The sequence below is a fragment of the Musca autumnalis genome, unplaced genomic scaffold, assembly GCF_047663935.1.
Source record: "Musca autumnalis isolate F117 unplaced genomic scaffold, ASM4766393v1 scaffold_3, whole genome shotgun sequence".
NCBI lineage: Eukaryota > Metazoa > Arthropoda > Insecta > Diptera > Muscidae > Musca > Musca autumnalis.
The window spans coordinates 143,628,944-143,653,340 of NW_027411866.1; positions in this window are offsets into that span (position 1 = coordinate 143,628,944).

Here is a 24,397-nt window from a genome sequence, read left to right on the forward strand (position 1 = left end):
TATAGCCCCCTTTAGAAAGGTCCCTCCCAATTTTAGGTACTTTGAAAGTTGTAGCTACATTATTCAACGGGATTAACTGAAATTTGATATTTAGTCTTTGCTGGAGTTACGAAATTTTCCTTCAGAAATTTATAGTTACAGGTCAACGTTTTATACAGTCTCCATAGAATGGTGCTCCCAATCCATTAACTATCCAAAATCCAGAATATCCCGGTTTGGGATTAGGAGGATTTGCCCAATTTTATATATTTCGCTCAATTCAGAAAATTGTAAATTTTGGTCCGCGTTTTGTAAATAACAACGATGAGCTGTTTTGAAGTGAGTATCATCAGTTGGGATATATGTACTACTCCTCCAATAAAAGCAAGAGTCCAGTTCTTTATAATCGAAATTAAACTAATTGTTCCTGTTCATTTCAATAACATAACGCCCTTCTTACTTGTTGGGACTTTAATTTAATTTGGATTAAGGACTTGAACCCATGGACACCTACAAATTACAACTACGTTGGTACTCGTATAAACTACTTCACCAGTAAACATTTTAAGATGAAGTAAACGACCAAGAGTTTTGAGACTTCGAGGTGTGAAAATACTGGCAAAGCGTGAAAAGTTTTCTTCGGAATGTTTTTGGTGTTACATCTTGAGTTATGCCTGAGTACTTTGACGGACATACATAAGTCCAAAAACATTTTGGGTGTTATGTTCGGCCACCACTTTTTTAATCATGGTAGGGCAATATATCACGGATTGCATACTCCGAGCTCTTTGGTCTCCGCCAGGATAGAGAAGAACCCCGTGGCATGCATGTGGTCCGTTTGCCAGATTCGCATCTACCTCATGCCACCTTCGGTCAGATGTAAAGGATGTAGAGAATGAATGCACTTTCGATGCTGTTCGGCCTTAGCCACCTGCTAGACTATTGTGATAGGAGTTATGTTGCTTCTTGATGTGTTAGAACATCTCCCAGCATGCCTTTAACATAGCCGTCGTCGAAATACGAGTCTCCGCAATAACAAATGCTACATCTTCCCCATTAAGACTTTATGATTCGGAGAAAAATTATGGTCGCGCGATCCAAAGCTCACCGTCACATGTAGCTTGCAACATTGTGATGATTACAATTTTTTCGGAAGGATTGTATATAAAGCCGAAGAGGAGGACTTTCCTTCTGTACACACAAGCCTATCTCGCATGAGCTTGGATCTCTATGGACGTAGCTATAAACTGTGGGATTGTCGAGGTCGAGATGCTAGTTATGTACATTCATACCGCCTATAAATAATTGTGCACTGTGTTAGGCGCCTAATATCGCTTTTGGAGGGCAATAAGCTTCTGGTGCTAGCGCAATTCAGTGCTCACCATGAGCTTTGATAATCCATCTTAGAAAATGACCGGTGGGGTACAGGTATGTGAACGAATACGCTCTCGCAAGGACAATATGATAAATGACGTGTCCTGGCAAACCCTTACCTACCTATCATCGTCTCCATTAATATACCACCCGATTTCAAAATCTCTTAAAATCCTCGGGTATTTGCGAGAATTTTCCGGTACATCATAGCTGCAGCTTTCAAAAAAATATTGTTGCAAATATATTGGCCACCACTGTATATTCTTGATCAGGGTAAAATTCTAAGTCGATATAACAATATCCGTCCGTCTGTTGAAATCAAGATATAGCACAACATTTTTAAGATAGAGCTTTGTAATTTTGTATAGAAGTATTTATTACTCCTAGGATGTTTGATATTGCAAATGGGCTATATCGACCCACGTTTTGATATAACCTCCATAGAACGATACCACCCAATTTTCGGTATTTTGAAGGTTTTAGCTTCATTATCACCTTGAATTGACTGACATTTGGCACATAATCTTCGTTTGGGATATGAAACTTTCCCTCAGAATTTTGCGGTATAGGTCCACGCCTTCATATACCCCCCATAGAACGGTACCTGCCGATTTTCGGTATTTTGAAGGTTGTTGCCTCAATATTCCTCGGAAGTGGCTGAAATTTGGTATTTAATCTTCGTTAGTGGTACAAAATGTTCAGCCAAAAATTTTTTGCTACAGGTCCAAGCCTTGATATAGCTTAAATTTGCCGGTATATGTCGATACAGGTCCACGCCTTTATATAGACCTCATAGAACGGCACCTTCCGATTTTCGGGTTTTTGAAGGTTATGGCCACAATTATAAATCCGTCGAAGTATTCAACTTTCCCTTCTAATTTTGTCAGTATAGGTCCACGCCTTCATATAGCCCCCATAGAACGGTACCTCCCGATTTTTGTAATTCTGTAGGTTGTGACGTCAATATCCCACCGAAATGACTGAAATTTGTTATTTAGTCTTTCATGGGGTTATAAAATATTCCAGAAAAGAATACTAGGTCCACGTCTTCCTATAGCCCCCACAGAAGCATACCTCTTGATTTTTGTATTTTTAGGTTTAAGCCACATTGTCCTACAGAAATTTTGTTATTTGTCTTCTTCATAAACGAAAGCAAATTAACTTATCCAGCACATGGCGCTAGTAACTGATGAATTTGGATGTGGAGTGACCTGCAGTCGAACTGCAGTGCCAGTTGTTCATCGGCAACAATCGTAATAATTGATATCCACAGGGTGAACTTATCTAACACATTCTGGAGCCATTCTGTGATTGTTTGATCTTTCCACATCTGAATTTGAGCGCAGCCAACTTAATTTCTTTTAATTCACTTAGAGGCCTGATATACGAAACTGATTCTATCAAACAGTTCATTGAATAACGTTTTGTTTTTTTTTTCACCGCTTACCAGAAGTTTTGGCATTTTTTTTTACAAATGGTTTGACCAGATATAAGTTCTATAGCAATTCAACCGATCCTCTCTTCTCGTCCATTGGCAAAGGACGAACGAAATGTGAAGCGTTCAATGACGTGGTTTTTCATGTACATGTGACTCCGTTCACTCAATACGGCTTGACCAATTGCCTCATTTCCTCTTCTTTGGCTCTTGAAAATGAACTAGGCCCTTGTCCAGATTTCCTCGGTTTTGGAAGATCTCTTCTTGAATGAAATTTCGTAATCTACTCTCCAATTAAAATTGAAAATGTTTTGGCCTTATACTCATAAAGATATTCATTATAGTTGTTGGCGTTTTTTATTGTTGGACTGCAGAATTTTACATCTTTGTGTTTATTTCAGCTTTAGTCCATATTTTGTTGTATTCAAGTATTTGAATAACAACAAAATGTTTTACAGTGGATATGAAATTGATTAGTTGCGGGCGGAGGGTAGGGAATACTATAGTTTCAGTTGTCACCAAACAACTTCATCAGTTCCCTTTTCCGCCGACTCTGTATCGATAAACAGGTCAATAAGCCCATCCAGCAAATTAAACAAAATGAGAAATTTGCTATATGGACCTAAAGCTGATTACCCTACAATTTGAGTCGAACTAAAGAATTTTATATCCACCACTGTTTTTATGTCGTCTTTGCTTTGCAAAGAATACGAACATAGAAAAGGGAACTGATGAAGTTGTTTGGTGACAACTGAAACTATAGTATTCCCTACCCTCCGCCCGCAACTAATCAATTTCATATCCACTGCAGTCCAACAATAAAAAACGCCAACAACAATAATAGGCATCAGCACGGCCTTGTTGATCAATGCGTAATGCAAAAACAACAACTTTCTCGTTGTTTTACCCCCGCTTATTGAAGCAACAATCCTATGTTCGTATTCTTTGCAAAGCAAAGACGACATAAAAACAGTGGTGGATATAAAATTCTTTAGTTCGACTCAAATTGTAGGGTAATCAGCTTTAGGGCCATATAGCAAATTTCTCATTTTGTTTAATTTGCTGGATGGGCTTATTGACCTGTTTATCGATACAGAGTCGGCGGAAAAGGGAACTGATGAAGTTGTTTGGTGACAACTGAAACTATAGTATTCCCTACCCTCCGCCCGCAACTAATCAATTTCATATCCACTGTAAAACATTTTGTTGTTATTCAAATACTTGAATACAACAAAATATGGACTAAAGCTGAAATAAACACAAAGATGTGATATTCATTATAATTCACTTTTAACAAAACTATGATAAATGACACAAATTACTCAATTCATTAATTTTAAGAATCATAAAAAAGCGGTAAATTTGTTTGTGAAGATATACACTCCGTTTCGTCTGATTAGAACCAACCAGATTGAATTTACAAATACCGTTATATCCATGGCACAATTACCCAAGCAATGGTATCGTAAAATTGTGAATATGTTATGTCAAAAAGTTTTTTCTGTTGTTGGGGATATTGCAACAAAAATATTTTTTAAGTGGTTTTATTTAGCTCACCCCGTTTGTTTTATTATTTATTCTTGGGTCAAATTTAGTAATTCAAATTTCACCCTCTTCCTGTCAACCGATTAATCTGAAATTTTGTATACACTTTATATTTTGGTGACAATACAATTATGTTTATTCATCTATATATATAAAAGAGTAGTGAGGTGAGTGACTGACTGACTGATTGACTGACTGATTCATCAGCGCCCAGACGAAACCGCTGAAGCTAGAAAGTTGAAATTTTAGGTGTAGGTTGCTGTTGGTGTGTAGGGGTGAGATAAGGCTGGGTTTTTGGAAATTCGACCTAGAAGTGTACGAAAAGTACTAAAAGGTACTAAATATGGTACCCTTTGTATTAGGCAAACGGTAAGAGCTACTATTCTGAAATTTGGAATGAGGGTAACTGATGGAGAGCTAGAAAGATGTACCAAAGGGTTTTTGGAAATTCGAACTACAAGGGTACGAAAAGTACTAAATGGTACAAAATTTAGTACAATTTTGATTTGGGTGAACGGATTGAGCTGGAATAATGACATTTGGAACGAGGGTCACTGATGAAGAGTAACAATGAAAGGTTTTTGTAAATTCGAACTATAAGGGTACGAAAAGTACTAAATGGTACTAAATTTAGTACAACTCAGATTTGGGTGAACGGATGGAGCTAGAATCCTGAAATTTGAAATTAGGGTCACTGGTGGAGAGTAACAAAGAAAGGTTTTTGGAAATTCGAACCGTAAGTGCACGAAAAGTACTAAATGGTACTAAATTTAGTACAATTTGGGTTTGGGTGAACGAAAAGAGCTGGAATCCTGAAATTTGGACTGAAGGTCACTGATGGAGAGTAAAAAAGAAAGGTTTTTGGAAATTCGAAATACAAGGGTACGAAAAGTACTAAATGGTACTAAATTTAGTATAATTTGGATTTGGGTGAACGGATTGAGCTGGAATCCTGAAATTTGTAATGAGGGTCACTGATGGAGAGTAGCAAAGAAAGGTTTTTAGAAATTCGAACCACAAGTGCACGAAAAGTACTAAATGGTACTAAATTTAGTACAATTCGGACTTGGGTGAACGGATAGAGCTGGAATACAGGCATTTGGAATGAGGGTCACTGAGAAGAGTAACAATGAAAGGTTTTTGGAAATTCGAACTGTAAGGGTACGAAAAGTACTAAATGGTACTAAATTTAGTACAATTTGGATTTGGGTGAACGGATTGAGCTGGAATTCTAAAATTTGTAATGAGGGTCACTGATGGAGAGTAGCAAAGAAAGGTTTTTAGAAATTCGAACCATAAGTGCACGAAAAGTACTAAATAGTACTAAATTTAGTACAATTCGGATTTGGGTGAATGGATAGAACTGGAATCCTGAAATTTGGAATGAGGATCACTGATGAAGAGTAAAATTGAAAGGTTTTTGAAATTCGAACTATAATATACGAAAAGTAATATATGGTACAATTTGGGTTTGGGTGAACGAATAGAGCTGGAATCCTGAAATTTGGAATGAAGGTCACTGATGGAGAGTAAAAAAGAAAGGATTTTGGAAATTCGAATTACAAGGGTACGAAAAGTACTAAATGGTACTAAATTTAGTACAATTTTGATTTGGGAGAACGGATTGAGCTGGAATACAGACATTTGGAATGAGGGTCACTGATGAAGAGAAACAATGAAAGGTTTTTGTAAATACGAAAAGTACTAAATGGTACTAAATTTAGTACAATTTGGATTTGGGTGAACGAATAGAGCTGTAATCCTGAAATTTGGAGAGAAGGTCACTGATGGAGATTAAAAAAGAAAGTTTTTTGGAAATTCGAATTAAAAGTGTACGAAAAATACTAAATGGTACTAAACATAGTACAATTTGGATATTGGTTAACGAATAGGGCCGGAATCCTGAAATTTGGAATGGGGGTCACTGATGAAGAGTAAGAAAGATGTACCAAAGGTCGAAAAGTCCTAAATGGTACTGAGTTTAGTATGATTTGGGTTTGAAGAGCTGGAATCCTGAAAATTTGAATTAAGATTACTGTTGGAATATAGAATTGAGATATGGAGGTAGCTTTGGAAAATCGAACTAATGTGCACGAAGTAGTACTAAATGGTACGAAATTCGCTATAATTTGTATTTGCGTGAACATATTATTGTTGGAGTGTAGGATTGAGGTACTTATGGAATAGTGCTTAATGGAACTATATTGGAACTCGTGTACGAAACGTGCTGAATAGTACCTTTTGGTATTTGCTATATGGTATAGAATTTTGTATAATTTGTGATTTTGTAAAGGGTAGAACTGGAATTTTGAAATTCGGTGTTAGATTAGCAATTGGTGTTTAGAGTGGAGGTAGGAGGAGGTTTTGAAAATTCGTACTTATTTATACAAAAACTACTAAACTGGTGAAACTGGAAACGTGGATATATATGTTGAATATAAGGAAGTAATTTTTAAAACGTTTACCTATGTGCACGATAAGTTGGGTAACATGTTGGTACCAAAACCATTTTAAATAGTTACGGTACTAAATGTGGTGTTGGGTGTAGGGACAAAACTGGGATTATATAATTTGGAAATACGCTATTTGTACAAAAAAATATTTGTTATGAAGATCGCTCTAAAATTTGAGACAAAGTTCTGAGTTTGAAAAATTTGCTTTTGTATGTAAATTTGAGAACGTCCAATGCGACAATTTTGTTAACTAGAAGGTATTTACCCCCTGATATTAAAAAATCCTAAATTGAAATGCCTTCAAAAAATTTTTCGTTATATACGGTTGACATACCCGTGCACATTAAGTACAATTTTTTGTAAAGAAGTTTTCTAACCTTTCATGCCACAAATTCCGAATTTCGGTTGGAAAATGTGCAGAAGATTTTCAAAATACTCTAAATCTTTAAAATATCTCTTCTAATAAACGTGGATTGAAGTGGAGATTTTTTAAATTAAACTTGTATATCCTCTGAGTATTCAAGGTCCAAATTTAAAGAAAATTGGACAATATACATTTGTTCTTCTTTTAAAATACACTTAGTCGAGGGGTGCCGTTATATGGGGATATCCGAAAACGTGGATTTTTATGGCCATTTTGAATGCCGAAAATTTAACGGACCTATTCGGGTTCTGGGCGAAACCGCTAAAGCTAGAACCATGAATTGTGAATGTGCGTGATTGTTGTTGTGAAGGGGTGAGATAAAGTTAAGTGTTTGGAAATTCATACAGGAAGGGAATGCTGTGTTAGTGAAGGGGTAAAACCAGGAGTCAAATTTGAAATTTGCAATATGATACGTAGTTTTGGAAATTTGCAATAACGGCAGATTTTTTTTTAAATTCTGACTACAATCGAAAAATATTGGTAATAAAAATAGGTGTTGGTACAACAGAATCTCCAGTATTCACAATTCCCGTATTAAATATTCAAGATGGCCGCCGCTACAAAATAGCGGAAAACGTAGGTTTTATCAATCCCATCAATATGGGTATCAAATGAAAGGGCTCAACAAGCAGAATACAATATACTATAAAAAAATGAAATCCAAGATGGCGGCCGCTACAAAATGGCGGATAACGTAGGTTTTATCAATATGGGTATCAAATGAAAGGGCTCAACAAGCAGAATACAATACACTATAAAAAATTGAAATCCAAGATGGCGGCCGCTACAAAATGGCGGATAACGTAGGTTTTATCAATCCCAGCAGTATGGGTATCAATGAAAGGGCTCAACAAGCAGAATACAATATACTATAAAAAACTTAAATCCAAGATGGCGCCCGCTACAAAATGGCGGATAACGCAGGTTTTATCAATCCTATGTGCCCCACGGTTTTATTTTAGTCTAGTCTATGCATATGTTTATAATTCCCACGACTGTATCTATTTTATTATTTTTTGGTTTTTAGTACATTTATCTTAAACATTGCAATGTATATTTAACGTAAAACCGTTTAACTTAAAAAGTTTTTTTACCTATTTTTATTTATAAAGGGATTTGACTTTTCATATTCGAACAGCTGGTGTAATACCACTACCTTGGTAGTTGTGTCATGGTTATATCTAACGGTAGGAGTTTGAATAAAATTTTAGCATTTTTATACCCTCCACCATAATATGTCCGTCTGTCCGTCCGTCCGTCTGTTGAAATCAAGATACAGCTCGCAATGTTTAAGATAGAGCTTTGATAGTATATAAGTTACCATTACTCCTAGGATGTATGATATTGCAAATGTGCTACATCGGTCCACGTTTTGATATAGCCCCCATAGAACGGTACCACCCGATTTTCGGTATTTTGAAGGTTTTAGCTTCATTATCACATCGAAATGGCTGAAATTTGGTATTAAGTGTTCGTTGAGGGTATAAAACTTTCACCAAGAATTTTGTTGGTATGGGTCCACTCCTTCATATAGCCCCTATAGAACGGTACCTCCCGATTTTCGGTATTTTGAAGGTTGTGGTCTCAATATTACTCCGAAATGGCTGTTTGGTATTTATTCTTCGTTGGGGCTACGAAACTTTCCCAAAGAAATTTGTCGGTACAGGTCCACGACTTCATATATCCCACATATAACGGTAACTCCCGCTTTTCGGTGTTTTGAAGGTTAAGGCCATAACAATCCATTGAAATGGCTGAAATTTGGTGTTTAGTCTTCGTTAGGGGTATTCAACTTTCCACTATACATTTTTCGGTATAGGTCCACGCCTTCACATACCTCCCAATTTTCGGTAATTTGAAGGTTGTGACCTCAATATTTATCAAAAGTGGCTGAAATTTGGCATTTAGTCTTCGTTCGGGTAATAAAACTTTCCCACAGACATTTTTAGTACAGGCCCACGCCTTAAAAGAGCCCCCATAGAACGGTACCACCCGATTTTCGGTATTTTGAAGGTTTTAGCTTCGTTATCGCACCGAAATGGCTGAAATTTGGTACTTAGCCTTCGTTGGGAATATAAAATGTTTCCCCTGAATTTTGTTGGTATGGGTCCACGCCTTCATATAGCCCCAAAGAACGATACCTCCCGATTTTGGCTATTTTGAAGGCTGTGGCCTTAATATTTCTCCGATATTGCTGAAATTTTGTATTTGGTCCTCATTTGAATTATAAAACTTTCCATATGAAATTTGTTGGTATAGGTCCACGCCTTCATATAGCCCCCATAATACAGTACCTCCCGATTTTCCTTTTTTTGAGGATTGTGGTCACAACAACAAACAGAAATGGCTGAGATTTGGTATTTACTCTACGTTGGAAGTAAAACCCTTTCCGACTGAATTTCGTCGGTATAGGTCCACATTTCTTCCTATACCCCCCATAGAAGCGTACCTCGTGATTTACGTAATTTTTAGGTTTAGGATAATGTGGTTAATCCCACTGAGTTTATGAGTTTAAAAACTCTACGCCGGAATGTTGTTGGTACAGTTCAACGTTTTGATATAGCCCCATAGAACGGTACCTCCCGAATTTCGGTATTTTGAAGGTTAGCGATATTGTTTTACCGAGATTGCTGAAATTTGGTATTAAGTCTTTTTCAAAAACGAAACGAAACTAATTGTTCTATTTGACTTTAATACAACTTCTGGTGGAGGGTATAACAAGTTCGGCCCAGCCGAACTTAAAGCCGTTCTTACTTGTTAGATGGTAAAATATGCACATCTTCTTATTAAGCGAGTAAAAAATACCATTATAACGCATATGTGAAACATGTTAGGTATTGAAAATTTCTGCTACTATATAATCTACATGTCTACAAAAATATGAATAACAGTTCCTCTCCTCCCGTTAGATATAACGGTCATTGTCATTGTAAATCAGGTTGGTTCTAATCAGATGAACCGGAGTGTATATTCGACGTACCAGTAAATGGTACTGTATGAATACAAATAATAAGTCAAACATATATTCCACCCCATAACCATTGCAAATATAATCCTATTAATTAATATCATAGTGGTGTAGGGTATCAAACAGTCGGCCTCGTCCTACTGTAGCCCTTTCTTACTTGTTTGAAATTCGCAAGTGGGAGTAACAGGCCCCGGACCCCATGTCAGTGATACCACATTTCTCGACACATATGAAGCATGGAATTCTTGCTCATATCTGGTAAATGACTAAAGACCAAGTTCGACCTAATTCAAATGTGATTCTGAAATCTTTTTATTAGGTCGAACTTGGTCTTTAGTCTTTTATCAGATATGACTTTAGCAAGAATGTCATGCTTCTTATGTGTCGAGGCCTTTAAGCTTCACCACTGCACTAAGCACCTTAATGATACATCAATATAGAACTTTCGCTACTTGTCGCACCCTTCCAGTATGAACATTCAATAAACCTGCCTTATCTCACCCCAACACACCAGCTGTAACCCACAGTCCAGAGTCGGGGTTGTAGTCAGTCATTTACTGGTTACTAAGACCTTTAACACATTCAGATTGTATACTATATTAAATAGCTCAATATTAATTGAAAAAATTGTCTGTGTATTTCACTGAGATTATTTTGTCATATACAAACCCAAATCAAAATTAACTTGCTTATTTTTCTTCTTACTAACTTACTTCTTACTTCAATAGTAAATAAGGAATTTACATAATTCTCAACAGGGAAGTTTCCCAAACAGATTAAAACTTTTACCATAGCAAACTGTCAATATAACTAATATAACTTTCTTAACAATAGATTTTTAATACATACACCTACATATAGCTATGTAGTTATAGCTATCGTATAAACCGTAAAGTTCAAGTGAATGTTTAAAGCAATTTTGGTGGTGTTTAATGCAGAAACCCGTAAAAATTACTCCAACAAAAGGTAACAAAAGAAAACTGTCAAATACAACAAGTAAAAAATAATCAATCGAATTTGTCGATAGGTAAATACCTTCAGTTTATGACCGTACAAAATAAGTAAAAAAATGTATCAATCTGTTTTATCCAACATAGATCTTTTTGGAACTTGATGTACATTTGAGAGCTTTTCTATAAATCCAGTTGCGTGTCCAAAATATACACAAAATTCAAAAACACCCATTTTTCAATCTTCAAAATATCAGCATCCCTTAGAGGCTGATGTAGTGGATATATTAGAAAATCATACATTAGAAACTTCATCTCCGAAGTGTATTTTTAACTTCTTCTAGGAGCATTTAGCTCTACATTGTGTTTAAAACCCACTAATTGGAAAATAATATAAAAAACTCGTTTCTTTCAAAGCATTTTTCCTATTTTTTTTACATTAATACGACCACAGCTTTCACTCAAATTATTATTCTAAAAAATCCATCGATGAATCGCGCCTTTTTGGGACGATAAAACACTTCATTTTTCTATGCGGTTGTAATATTCTGAAGCTCCAATGTGTAAAAGCATTAATAAATCCAAGAAGAAAAAGCGTTCTCTTTCTTATAAAACATCATTGTAAACAATTAAATTCAAAAACTTGAATGTTACACTGGCTCTATTTTGATAAGAAATATAGAGATGTTTGCTTGCTTAGGTGAGAATTAGAAATACCAAATTACAGACATTTCTGTTTAAAATCTTCGAAATAATGTACAAAACATGGACCAGCTTTGATCGTTTTCTGCGTTGCTGGTTTCTATACATTTCTATCCATTTTTTAAACAAAATTTTCCGAATTCGACTTGTGTACCCACTGAGATCCTCAGCTTGGGCGTAGCATTCTATTCTGGGCAATTAAATTCTGACAAGAGGTTTCATTGAGATTCCTAAGCTAGGATCAGCCTCAGGCTGATATTGTCCGAAATATCGCTAAGCTTAACTATGTTTTTACCAGGTACTCTTTGAGAACTCGTTTATTCATTTGATGACCCTGTAACAACGATGCTCCTCACTAAAGGCGAATGGAACACAAGATAACACTAAGCAACACTGAAAATGCAAACAACTTCTAGTATGCATTTTTTGACAGTACATGTTTAGACTATAAAAACTCTAGTAGGGTTTTGTCCTGTCAGATCCAGTTCGGATTTTATGGCCTAATCTAAACCGGGCTAAATCTACACTTTTTTGCATTCATCAGGCCTTTATATCAGAAACGAATAGGAATTTGGTCTTGCTGTCTGTATCTTTTGAAAAACCCACATAAGAAAAACTCCATCTAGGGCGTCAAAATCTATAAAATATAGAAAATTTTACATAATTGCAGAAATTCTGGTCAGTATCGGCGAAACTATTGGGAGTTGAACCAAGTAACCTTTTGCAAAAATCTTCCAAATAAAGTTCTCAACAAATCTTTAGAACATTCTGAAATTCTAAAATGCTTACTTCATGTTGTTTCAGCGGTATTTTGCATAATATCTTTTACAATACGTATTTCAAACACAGTGCACACCAACAGTTTATTCTCGCATTTCGGATTTCACTAAATCGTCGTTGAAAAATGTACTGAAAACAACAGGATAGAGTCATTTTACAACAATGACATGTTCTGAAGAGTTGTGTATTACATTCCAGGGAATATTTTTCCAACAGAAAATATTCAGAAAAATTTAACGGTTTTGGAGATACGGGGCGAAATGTATAAAAATTGTGGCATTTTTGCATATATTTTGAAATGTAGTTTTTCGAGCTCAATAAATGTAGTTTTTCGAGTTCATTATTTCTCCAAATGTATTATTCTTGTCCTTACCTACAAATTTCCTTCAGAGGTCAGAAGAAGATTCGCATTGGTTTCAGAGATATAGCCCCGAATTTCTTAAAAAACTCAATATTTAACCATGTTTAGATGGGGCCATAAAATCCGAGCTGGATCTGACAAAACAATACCCAACTAGGGTTTTTAACGTTTGGGTCTGTACTTTCAAAAAATCCTCAGTTCGAATTGTTTGCACATTATCACCTTAAAAATGTTGCACAGTGTAATCTTCGTTTGTAATAACTTGTTCCATATCTTAAAGATGGTGACCTACCTATGTATATATACATACATACCTATATGTTAAAGGTGGTCAAAAACCAATAAATAAACTATAAAAATACCAAAAAACAAAATAAAAAATTGTGTCAAAAAAATGTTTTCAAAAATTAAAAAAAATACAAAAAATTTAAGTTTTTTTTTCAAAAATTAAAGAAAATTCTCTTTGGGTTTTCCTAAAACTTATAAAACTCATATCTTCCAAAAAATGTTAATTCGTGTAAAAAAAGCTGTAATTCGTATGGAAAACACACATATTTACCCATGTAATTTTAATAAATTTAAAAAAGTGTTAAACGGATGGAACGGGGCGTGTACAAAAGTTTATATGGACTGAAAGAAGAGACTCTTGGGCATCTTTTTGTGAAAACAGAACATTGTTCTTAAGAAGTTTGCAAAAATTATGTATTTCTCAAACATGGCAAAATTTATCGTGTTTAGGGGCACCCCACTCCCGCACCTTCTAATTTTTTTGTTTCCTTAGTTTCAGTATGTTTAATATCGAATCCCATATAGAAGTTAATTATCTGTGACAAAACAAAATTTCGATTTTTGTCCAGGAAACCAGTTTCTTGAACCATTGTGCGGTGGAGATTTGCCTTTTGGTACAGGGCTTTCCGAACGCCGGACAAGCTTTTCCTTTTTGTTGAAATATCTTTGGTGGTCAAGAACTGTTTCCAGTGCTGTCTACATTTAATTGGCTCGCTACGAGCTCCTGTACTATACATCAACTAAGGGGTTATGTAATTGGGTTTGATTATTTAATTTGTATTTTTCTCCATATGTTGTTCCCACGAGTTTGCTTTAAAGGGATGCTTTAAAGGTATGGCATCTAATAAGTACCCTTGATTAGTGTCCTGGTTTTGAGGTTTTATTCAGAATATTTTGATGTGAAAAACAATTGCTTGTGGTATTTATTATACGGGTTCAAGAAGAAAAAAAGGAAAAGGTCACCTACAAACAGATTGCTCATTGGATTTGACTGGAGCTGCGAAACGATATAAAAAGATCAACGTTCTAGGATCATATGCAAAAATGCATTATGCCATAACTTAAGAATTCAACTAACGTCGAATAATAAGTCGATATAACAACGTTCTTTTGTCCGTCTGTTCGTCCGTCCGCCCGTGATAGAGCTATTTTGAAGGTTGTGGCCACAGCAACCCACCGAAATGGGTGAAATTTGGTATTTGGTCTTCATTTGATGTTTTAAACGTTTCCTAGGAAATTTGTCGATATTAGTCCACGTCTTAGTATAGCCCCTATAGAAGGGTACGGTATTTCCGGTATTTTGAAGGTTGTACCCTTAATAATCATTTGGTGTATTACAGGTTCCGTATGAAATTTGTCGATATAATTTGAAGTTGTGGCCTCAATATTCCTCAGAAATGGCTGAAATTTGGTAATTAGTCTCCGTTGGGTGTATACGACTTACCTCCCGAAACTTGTCGGTACAGGTTCACGCCTTCATATAGCCCCCATAGGACGGTACCTCCCGATTTTTGGTATTTTGAGGTTAGCCACATTGTTTTACTGAACTTGCTGAAATTTGGTATTTAGTCTTCTTCATAAACAAAAGGAAACTAATTGTTCCATTTTACTTCAATATAACTCGTGGTGGAGGGTATAACATGTTCGGCCTGGTCGAAATTAACGCTGTTTTTACTTATTTCTTAAATCTCGTTCTTTGGGTCAATGTTTTGCACAATGCAGTTAATCAGTATACAATTAATTTAAAAGGTACTGGAAATTGTCATAATCTATAATATAGGAAGGCATAGAAATGTGGATCTTTAAAAAGTCTGTTTAGATATAATACAAACAATTTTAATATGAACACTACTCCCTTGGAACGTGTCATATGTCATGACCGCTTACCCTTAAGGTTATATGTCACATTATTAAATATACAACACATAACCTACCGTTCTTATCTGAATATATTTTCTAACCTTTTTCCATTTCATTACTTTTTATTACCAACAATTCAATTTCAATATACGTCCCATTTATTTCCATTATAGATGATTCAGATTTCATAACGGATTGTTCCCATGTTGCAAGCGAGGTCATACATAAATTATATTAGTTTAGCAAACTTGTTTGCATAAAAGATTGACACAAGTCTTGATAAACATATATTATGATAATTTGGGAGAAACAAAATGATAAAGAAAATGTTTTTGTTATAAAGCAGTTAGAAGAAGCATTCAAAAAAATGTGGACACATCTAGCCATCTATGCAGTTACCACAGCAATTTAAGTTTGTGACGTAAAGGTTTTTCGCCCCTTTTATGTGTATCAAGATCATAAATACAACAAATCAAGTCATGTTTTTCACTTTTTCTCCCTTCTGGACAAAACTGTAATCCCAAAAAAAGTTAAAGATGCAAAATTGAATGCTTTTACGTTGACTGTCATATGCGAATATAAAGCTGACATTCAAAGTGTGCAGAGCGTAACGAAATACTTTTTGGATAAATGTCATTCTAAAGACTATAAATAGGGTAAAAGCAAAAAAAGCAACAACGTGGTTGTGATGTGGGTTGATTTTTTTAGAGGGAAATATGATTGATTTTATACTACAATAATGGTCACCAAATATGGTCTTTGTTTATATCTCAGATATTGGTCGTTGTTTATATTTCTGTTATTGCTGGCAAGGCACAGTAATAACTTGAAATTACGTGGGCAGTTCGGAAACTTCTTAGCCTAGTACAAAAAGGGCGGTATAAAAAAAAAAAAAGTTAAGTGTTTTGGAAACGTTCTGTTATGAACACATGTTAAATTTTGTTTCGATCTGGCAACTTTTTTTTATAATGGAAAAATTAGAAAGGCGTGCTGTCATTAAATATTTACATAAATTTATTTTATAATGATATGGTGAATGTGCTAGGTGAAAGTGCTCCTTCATATGCAACAGTAAAAAATTGGGTTGCTAAATTTAAACGTGGTCGTACAAGCATTGAAGATGAACCCCGTAGTGGACGTCCAAAAACAGCAACAACAACAGAAATTGTAGCCAAAGTGCATGATATGGTATTAAATGATCGACGAATAAAAGTGCGTGAAATTGCTAATATCATGGGCATCTCAAATGATCGAGTCCATTTAATTTTGCATGAAGAACTACAGATGAAAAAGCTTTCTGCAAGATGGGTGCCGCATTTGTTAACAGTCGATCAAAAACGCATAAGAATGAACATTTCTCAAGCTTATTTGGATCGTTTTAAGCGAAATTAAATGCGTTTCATAACTGTTGATGAGACATGGATCCACCACTATACTTCAGAGACAAAAGAACAATCCAATCAATGGACTGAAGCTGGAGGAAGTGGCCCAAAGAAGGCAAAAACAATTCAATCGGCTGGTAAGGTTATGGCAACGGTATTTTTGCGACTTCAAAGGTATTTTATTGATTGACTATCTGCAAAAGGGTAAAACAATAAATTCCGAGTACTATTGCAACCTTTTGGATCAATTAAATGTACAAATTCGAGAAAAACGTCCTGGCTTACAACACAAAAAAATAAATGTTCATCAAGACAACGCACAATGGCTAAAATCAACGAATTAAAGTACGAGTTATTCTCCTGACGTTTACTTGTTCCCAAATCTAAAAAAAATTCCTTGCTGGCAAGCGTTTTACCTCAAATGAAGATGCAATTACAGTTGTAAACCACTATTTTGAAGACCTTGAGGAAAACCATTTTAATCAAGGGATAGAATTGCTAGAAAATCGTTGCACTAAGTGTATTGAAGTTTCAGGAGATTATATTGAAAAATAAAAATATTTTTGAAAAACTAACTATTCTCTTTCATTGATAGGCTAAGAAGTTTCCGACCCGCCCTCGTACAGACACTTATTCATGTTTCAAAAAAGGCCTGCTACAAATTCTTAATACTTAATTTTATTTGAAAAAACTCATGCAAATGTATGATTGCAATTTTCAAAATTTAGAATGAATTTACATCCATGTATTTGTACGTACAAATTGTATCAAAAATAATATATTTATATATTTTTGAGAACAGTACCATCACGGCAATTCTATCGCCGATAAATCAAAAACCCCATTAACTCGTAATAAATTGTTGGCTCCTAGAAGTTGTTTCCTTGTAGTGGATTTCTGTAATTGTCAACCGATAAAAATCGCAGAATTATGCATTTTAAGGCACCAATAAAAGTTAACAACATTGATGCTATTGGTAGGATTTTGCGGCAACTTTATTTTGGTCAGTGACTTATCGACAAACGTCGCTAATGAATGAAATTATAAGTATTTTTTATTTAACCGATTTTAGTCGGAATCCAAAAAATAGATGAATTTAAAAAGAAATGCGAATCCCACATCTGAGGAATAGAAATACCGATGAGAAGTTCTAACGTCAGACAACACTACATTGTTAACTATGGTAAAAATACCACTCAAAGTAATGTTGGCGAAATTTCCTGAGTATTTCTCGGCTATAAATAGTAGGTCCAAAATCATTGATCAAATATGCCTATAATCCTAGTGTGTATCTGCAAATTAACCAAGAATTATCCACATCAAAATTGAGTTATTTGTTGTCAACGTTAAAAAAACTCGCAATTTTACTTGTTTCAAAAATATATAAATATTGTATTTTTGCCACAAAAAGTACGTAAAAATAAAAAGCTAATACTAAGTTTACATGTACGAAATCCTCTCGATTTCAGGAGTCAATGCCATTTTTAAACGGCAAATGAAATCGAATGGATTTCAGATGAGTTTTAATTTCATCATCATTTTCATTTCATCATCAAATGAATTGACAGTTGAAATCGAGTGGATTTCGTAAACCAAGCATTACATTTCATTTTATATTGTCAAAGTAGAGTGTTATCAAATAAAGTCATTGGCTTCCAAGTCAGGGTTGTAGAGCGGATGACCCATCAATTCCACGCCCAAAAGCACTGGTTTGAGTCGCATTGTTATGATGCAGAATGGTTCGTCTCCTCTTGTTCGTTATTCGGGTTTCTCAGTAGACTTCAGGCAAACAAATTGTAGTTTACCACTCAGAATTAACTGTCCTAAGGTGATCAAGCCGCCTCATGGTCAGTTTTGCCGAAGACACAGCGACCATTTGGACCGCCTTCGAAGACCCACACCGTCGATTGCAGATCAAAGATTCGTTTTCTGTGCTGATCTTATAAACGTTGTTTGAAGTGCCGCGTTCTTATATATCCACTATTTCTTTGCACCAATCGACCAGAGCTTTTTTTTGAGCGCTGTATGATGCTCCTTTATGGACATGCAAAGATTTAATTAGATCGATGCACTCTTACCGTAATTATTCACTTCGAAAGTTGTGAAAAATAAATGGACGAAAATGTTCACAAGTAAATTCCATTGTTTGCAAAGTGATTTTTTCTAGTCACTGTAAACAGCACAACACATGGTCGTATGTCAAACTGTCTTGAGTATGTTTAGCCTAAAAACTATCAAAATTTCCAAAAAAAAAAAATCAAATGGCGCCTCGAAATAGGCAGTGTTGCCTAGGCCTATCGTTAAGTTTAAGTTGTTTATTTCAAAGGAAACAGACAGTCTGTGTATGGAATAAAAAGTTTGGTCCATTCGAAATTTACAGGGATTTGACTTCTATGTTTAAATACTTCAACTTAATTCCACATGTTTATCCTTATAATTCCATGTCACATTACGTACCCCTAAACAGACAACGTACATCATCACTTAGTCCAACCTTATTGCGTTTAGGGCACTGCTGTACCATTTAAACTTCTGCGGCATTATTGATTTTGAAGCTCGGGGTTGATTCTTATGGCTTTGAATTGATTTGGGAGCATGGGATACGACAAGATTGGACTCCTTTTTGATTTTCTAAACAGTCAGAAAATTGCATGTTACCTGCTTTTTTTCTAAAATATAACAAAACACAAATAGACAGATAGAACAACGGACTGACAGACAAACAACAACTGTCGTTGTTAGCAAACCTCTCCACCTGCGGGCATGTGTGGTTTGCTGTTAGATTGTCTAACCATTGAAGTAGCATTTATCATTGTGCGGAACTCAGCTAAACTTGTTGGCTGACATGATGTATGAATTCGTTGTGGTGCCGCAATACCCATATTCCTTTTCAAGAAAACAACAACAAAAGTAGGAGACACTGTTGTTTTCAACGAATTGGCTGTTTCAAACAATTCTCAAATGTAATGTAAACTGAATTTTACACAAATTCAGCTGTTTTTGCTTTTTTATCTTTTCTAAGACCAGTGTGTTCAGCACAGTGGTGGTGGCAGTTTATGGCAGACTAAAACAACAAGCACGCATCGTATTAAACATGTTAAATTTTATGCATTGTAGCAACAATTGTATTTAACTCCAAGCATTATTATTTCGAAATTGTATGTACAGTTAGGATAATAATTGGATAATTCGTTTTCAAGGGTGAACGTGGTATTTGCTTTTATAGATGCGCCAATGATGCATCTCTGTAATCTAGTAATCCCAGATGCTAATAAATTTGTCAGAGATTCCTCCCAAATCCGCTAAACTACCCGCCACTGCTTATTCTATTCGCAGCTAACCAATAAATCCACTGGATGTCATCGTTTACTCTTAACTTAACTCTGAACTTATTTTCGAAATAGCATATTTTTTTAAGAAAACAAAAATGATTACTTATTGTTCAAGACAGAAATATCATAAAGGAGGAAGTGTTTGGAATACACTCCACGTCAGTAGAATAGAACACCTACATTTTTGTTAATGTTAGCTTATTTATCCCAAAACGAATGAATCTGCGTTTTCAATCTTGTGGGGATGTAAAGTCGATAATGTTCCATATCAAACACAGAAAAAATTATGTTTCTAGTTCTTCGCGAAATGATTTTCTGATAATTTTTCCGATAGTACTATGAAAAATAGGCATTTATTTTTGGTCATCAGGATAGAACAGTCACTTTATTTTCGCGAATTTTTGAGATATTAAAGCCAAATTTTCTTTCAGTCGATAAAGCAAGGCTTTCTAATCATTTTTCACCAAAGAAAACCTATAAATTATTCCGCGGACACCGAAATAACAGCGTTAAAGGGTTTAAATAGACAGATATTGGAAACATCTCGGAATATCAATAGGAGTCGCGCAATTATGTCATATTTCTTCACAATAAGATAGAATATGACACAAACAACCTCGACGGATACAATCGAGTGCTTCGGATGCTGATAAGATGGAATATTTTCAAAATATTTATGAAAAAGGTAAAAATTTCTTAAAAAGCCATGATGATTTGTTCAATAAAATGATTTTTCCGCGAACATGTCTGCCATTTAATGGTTTGGAAATATGCCCCAGATTTAGAGGAAAATAATCTGATATGAAAATAACCGCTATTTAATACACTGAGGGAAATTTTAGCACATTTTTCAAATTGAACACACCCTTTGGATTTTGAATTTTATATGTGTTCTTATTTCTGTGTCCGCGACTGTTCTTAACAGTGTTATGCTCCAATATAAATGGACTAGTGTATGCTCTCCATACCGGATTTTACGAATAAGTAGTTTTTTAACTGAAATCGCAAATGTAAAAGCTCCGTTTTCGCGGGAAAACACAGTCATGGACATTGAGCTTTTAGGTTTCGTATGTTGTTTTATAAGGTACTAAAATTTCCCTCAGTGTATTAAAATCACGGTTGTTTTCGTATCAGATTATCTTCCTTCAAATCTGGAGCATATTTCCAAACCTTTGAACGGCAGACTTGTTCGCGGAAAATCCATTTTAGTGAACAAATCATCATGTTTTTTTAAGAAATTTTGACCTTTTTCATAAATATTTTGAAAATATTCCATCTTATCATCATCCGAAGCACTCGATTGTATCCGTCGAGGCTGTCTGTGTCATATTCTATCTTATTGTGAAGAAATATGACATAATTGTGCGACTCCTATTGATATTCCGAGATGTTTCCAATATCTGTCAATTTAAACCCTTTAACGCTGTTATTTCCGTGTGCGCGGAATAATTTATAGGTTTTCTTTGGTGAAAAATGATTAGAAAGCCTTGCTTTATCGACTGAAAGAAAATTCGGCTTTAATATCTCAAAAATTCGCGAAAATAAAGTGACTGTTCTATCCTGATGACCAAAAATAAATGCCTATTTTTCATAGTACTATCGGAAAAATGATCAGAAAATCATTTCGCGAAGAACTAGAAATATAATTTTTCCTGTGTTTGATATGGAACATTATCGACTTTACATCCCCACAAGATTGAAAACGCAGATTCATTCGTTTTGGGATAAATAAGCTAACATTAACAAAAATGTAGGTGTTCTATTCTACTGACGTGGAGTGTATGTTTTTGATCCAATAAAATACATCGACGAAATTTATCCTCGAAGACTAAACGCAATTTCCTTTTTACGTTTTCCAGGTCGTGTTTGACATGTTTGTTTGTGTATAGGTGTACGTAACAAGAGACAAAAATAACGCAATAAAATGAAATCATATAGCTCAAAGGAGCAATATGAAGTTAAAGCAACCAATGAGGTTTACATTCTTCAGAATCCTGGCAAGCGAGAAATCGATCATAGATTGTTTATGGATGTTTCTTTTAAAACATCCAAGCGTGTTAGAAATAAATAAACATTGTTAACAAAATCCAGATTTGAAAATCTTTAAAGAAGTAATCTACTCGAATGTCTACACCCGATAGTCCCTGAAGAATTAAACAAATAACTTGTTAGAAAAAAGGTGTCCAAACTTAGTTTCGGTTAGAAGATTGGCAACAACTTCCTGTACTTCCCTCCAATATTTAAAAAATGCCACTAAAATGGTATGCACAATATCCCTTGAACGGGGCAATCAAAATTATCCGAACGTTGGATCTCCTAATATTTTGTCCAAATTTAGTTTTACTTCTAAAATGGCCGATCTTCTCTTTAGGTTACCTCCCCCCCAAAAGTTAATTGCGAATTTAACACATATTAACTAAAACGTAGGGGATAGAAGATACCAAGGAACGGTCCTGACCGGTTTTAACATGGCAAAGCCCAGGATTTATCTTGGTCCCTCTTTCATCTCAAGTGGACACTGACCTCCCCGTTGTGTCACCTGGGGAACTGCCTTTAACACCCGTTAAAGGTAGTGAGCTAACACGTGCCGCGCGTTCACCCATAAGAACGTTAAAAACTTGGGTTTGGGCGTCGGGTTAGTAACCCTCCCCCAGAAAAAACAGCCCACTATGAAAAAACGAAAGAAAAGAAAAACAAACCCCTCTAAAGTTGTCGAACCCCGCAAACGTTTTAAGGACCATGATCTGCGAATCTGCACCTAGAATGTTCGCACTCTTTATAGAGAAGGTGTAGTCTTCGAATTGGCAGACTTACTTGAAAAGTACAAAGCCGATATTACTGCCATACAGGAAATACGATGGATTGGGAAAGGCGTCACCACAACACCTAAAGGTGACGCACTGTATTATAGCTGCCATGACGTAAAGCATGAGTTTGGTTGCGGATTCGTAGTTAGTCGGAGACTAAAACATCTGGTATCCAGCTTTACCCCAGTGAATGAAACACTTGCTGCAATTCGAATAAAAGCTAAATTCTTCAACATCAGCTTTATTTGCGCTCATGCTCCCACTAAAGAAAAGGACGAACAGACCAAAGATATATTTTACGAGCGCTAAGAAGAAACATATGACCGTTGCCCTGCCCATGACATTAATATCATTCTAGGTGATTTTAATGCCAAAATTGGAAAGGAGAATATCTTTGGTCCAACAGTCGGGAAATTCAGTCTCCACAGTGAAACATCTGACAATGGTATGAGGCTCATAGACTTTGCAGCTGCAAAAAACATGGTAGTTAGCAGTACCAGATTTAATCATCTCGATATTCATAAGGGCACCTGGCTGTCTCCAAATCAAAGAACAAGTAATCAAATTGATCATGTTGTGACAGATGGTAGACATTCATCCATCGTCTTGGATGCATGATCGTTCCGAGGCGCAAACATTGATTCGGACCACTACCTTGTTGCAGCAAAGGTACGTACCCGTCTAAACGTTGCAAATAAAGCACGAACAGACACAACGCGGAAGTTGGACATCGATAGGCTGCAAACACAACAGATAGCCACAGCATATTCCACTCAACTAGCCCAATTGCTTAACGCGAACACTCCTTGTCCCGATAACATAACAACACAATGGCAAAATATTGCCCATTCCATGCAAACAGCCGCAAAATCCATACTTGGATTCTAGAGACCTCCACAAAGGAATTCATGGTATGACCAGGAGTTTCGTTCTGCTACCGAAGAGAAAAATACGGCATATAGAGCTACTTTACAATCAGTATCAACGCGTAGCGCACGAGAGAGATATCGGGTGAAAAGGAGAGAAGAGAAACGTCTTTTCCACAAGAAAAAGAGAGAAATGGAAAAGCGGGAGTGTGAAAAAATCGAGATGTACAGGAGCCAGAACGAAGTCCAAAATTTCTACCAAAGAGTGAAACATCAAACAGATGGCTTTGGTACAAGCACATCCTCCTGTAGAGACCAGCAAGGTAATCTGGTAACAGATACAGATAGCGTGCTCAGGATATGGAAGGAACATTTATCCAATCTGCTGGTATCCAATAGTAGCGAAGACGATTATACCACAGATCCAATCCCAGAAGATGGTATAGAATGTATACCGCCCGGCCACGATGAGGTAAAAACAGCAATCAACCGGCTGAAGAATAATAAAGCAGAAGGAGCCGATGGCTACCAGCCGAGCTGTTTAAAACCGGAGGCGACGCGCTGATAAGGTGTATGCATCAGCTAGTTAGCACCATCTGGCAGGAAGAACTCGTACCCGACGATTGGAACCTGAGCATCCTATGTCCCGTCCACAAGAAAGGAGATAAGACTGTATGCTCCAACTATAGGGGCATAAGTCTTCTCCCTATTGCCTATAAGATAGTGTCAGGGATATTGTGCGAACGACTAAAGCTAATGGTCAACGAAATAATTGGACCATACCAATGTGGCTTTAGACCTGGCAAGTCCACCATTGCCCAGATACTTACCCTGCGGCAAATCCTAGAGAAGACCCAAGAGATGCAGATCGACACTTATCACCTTTTGTCG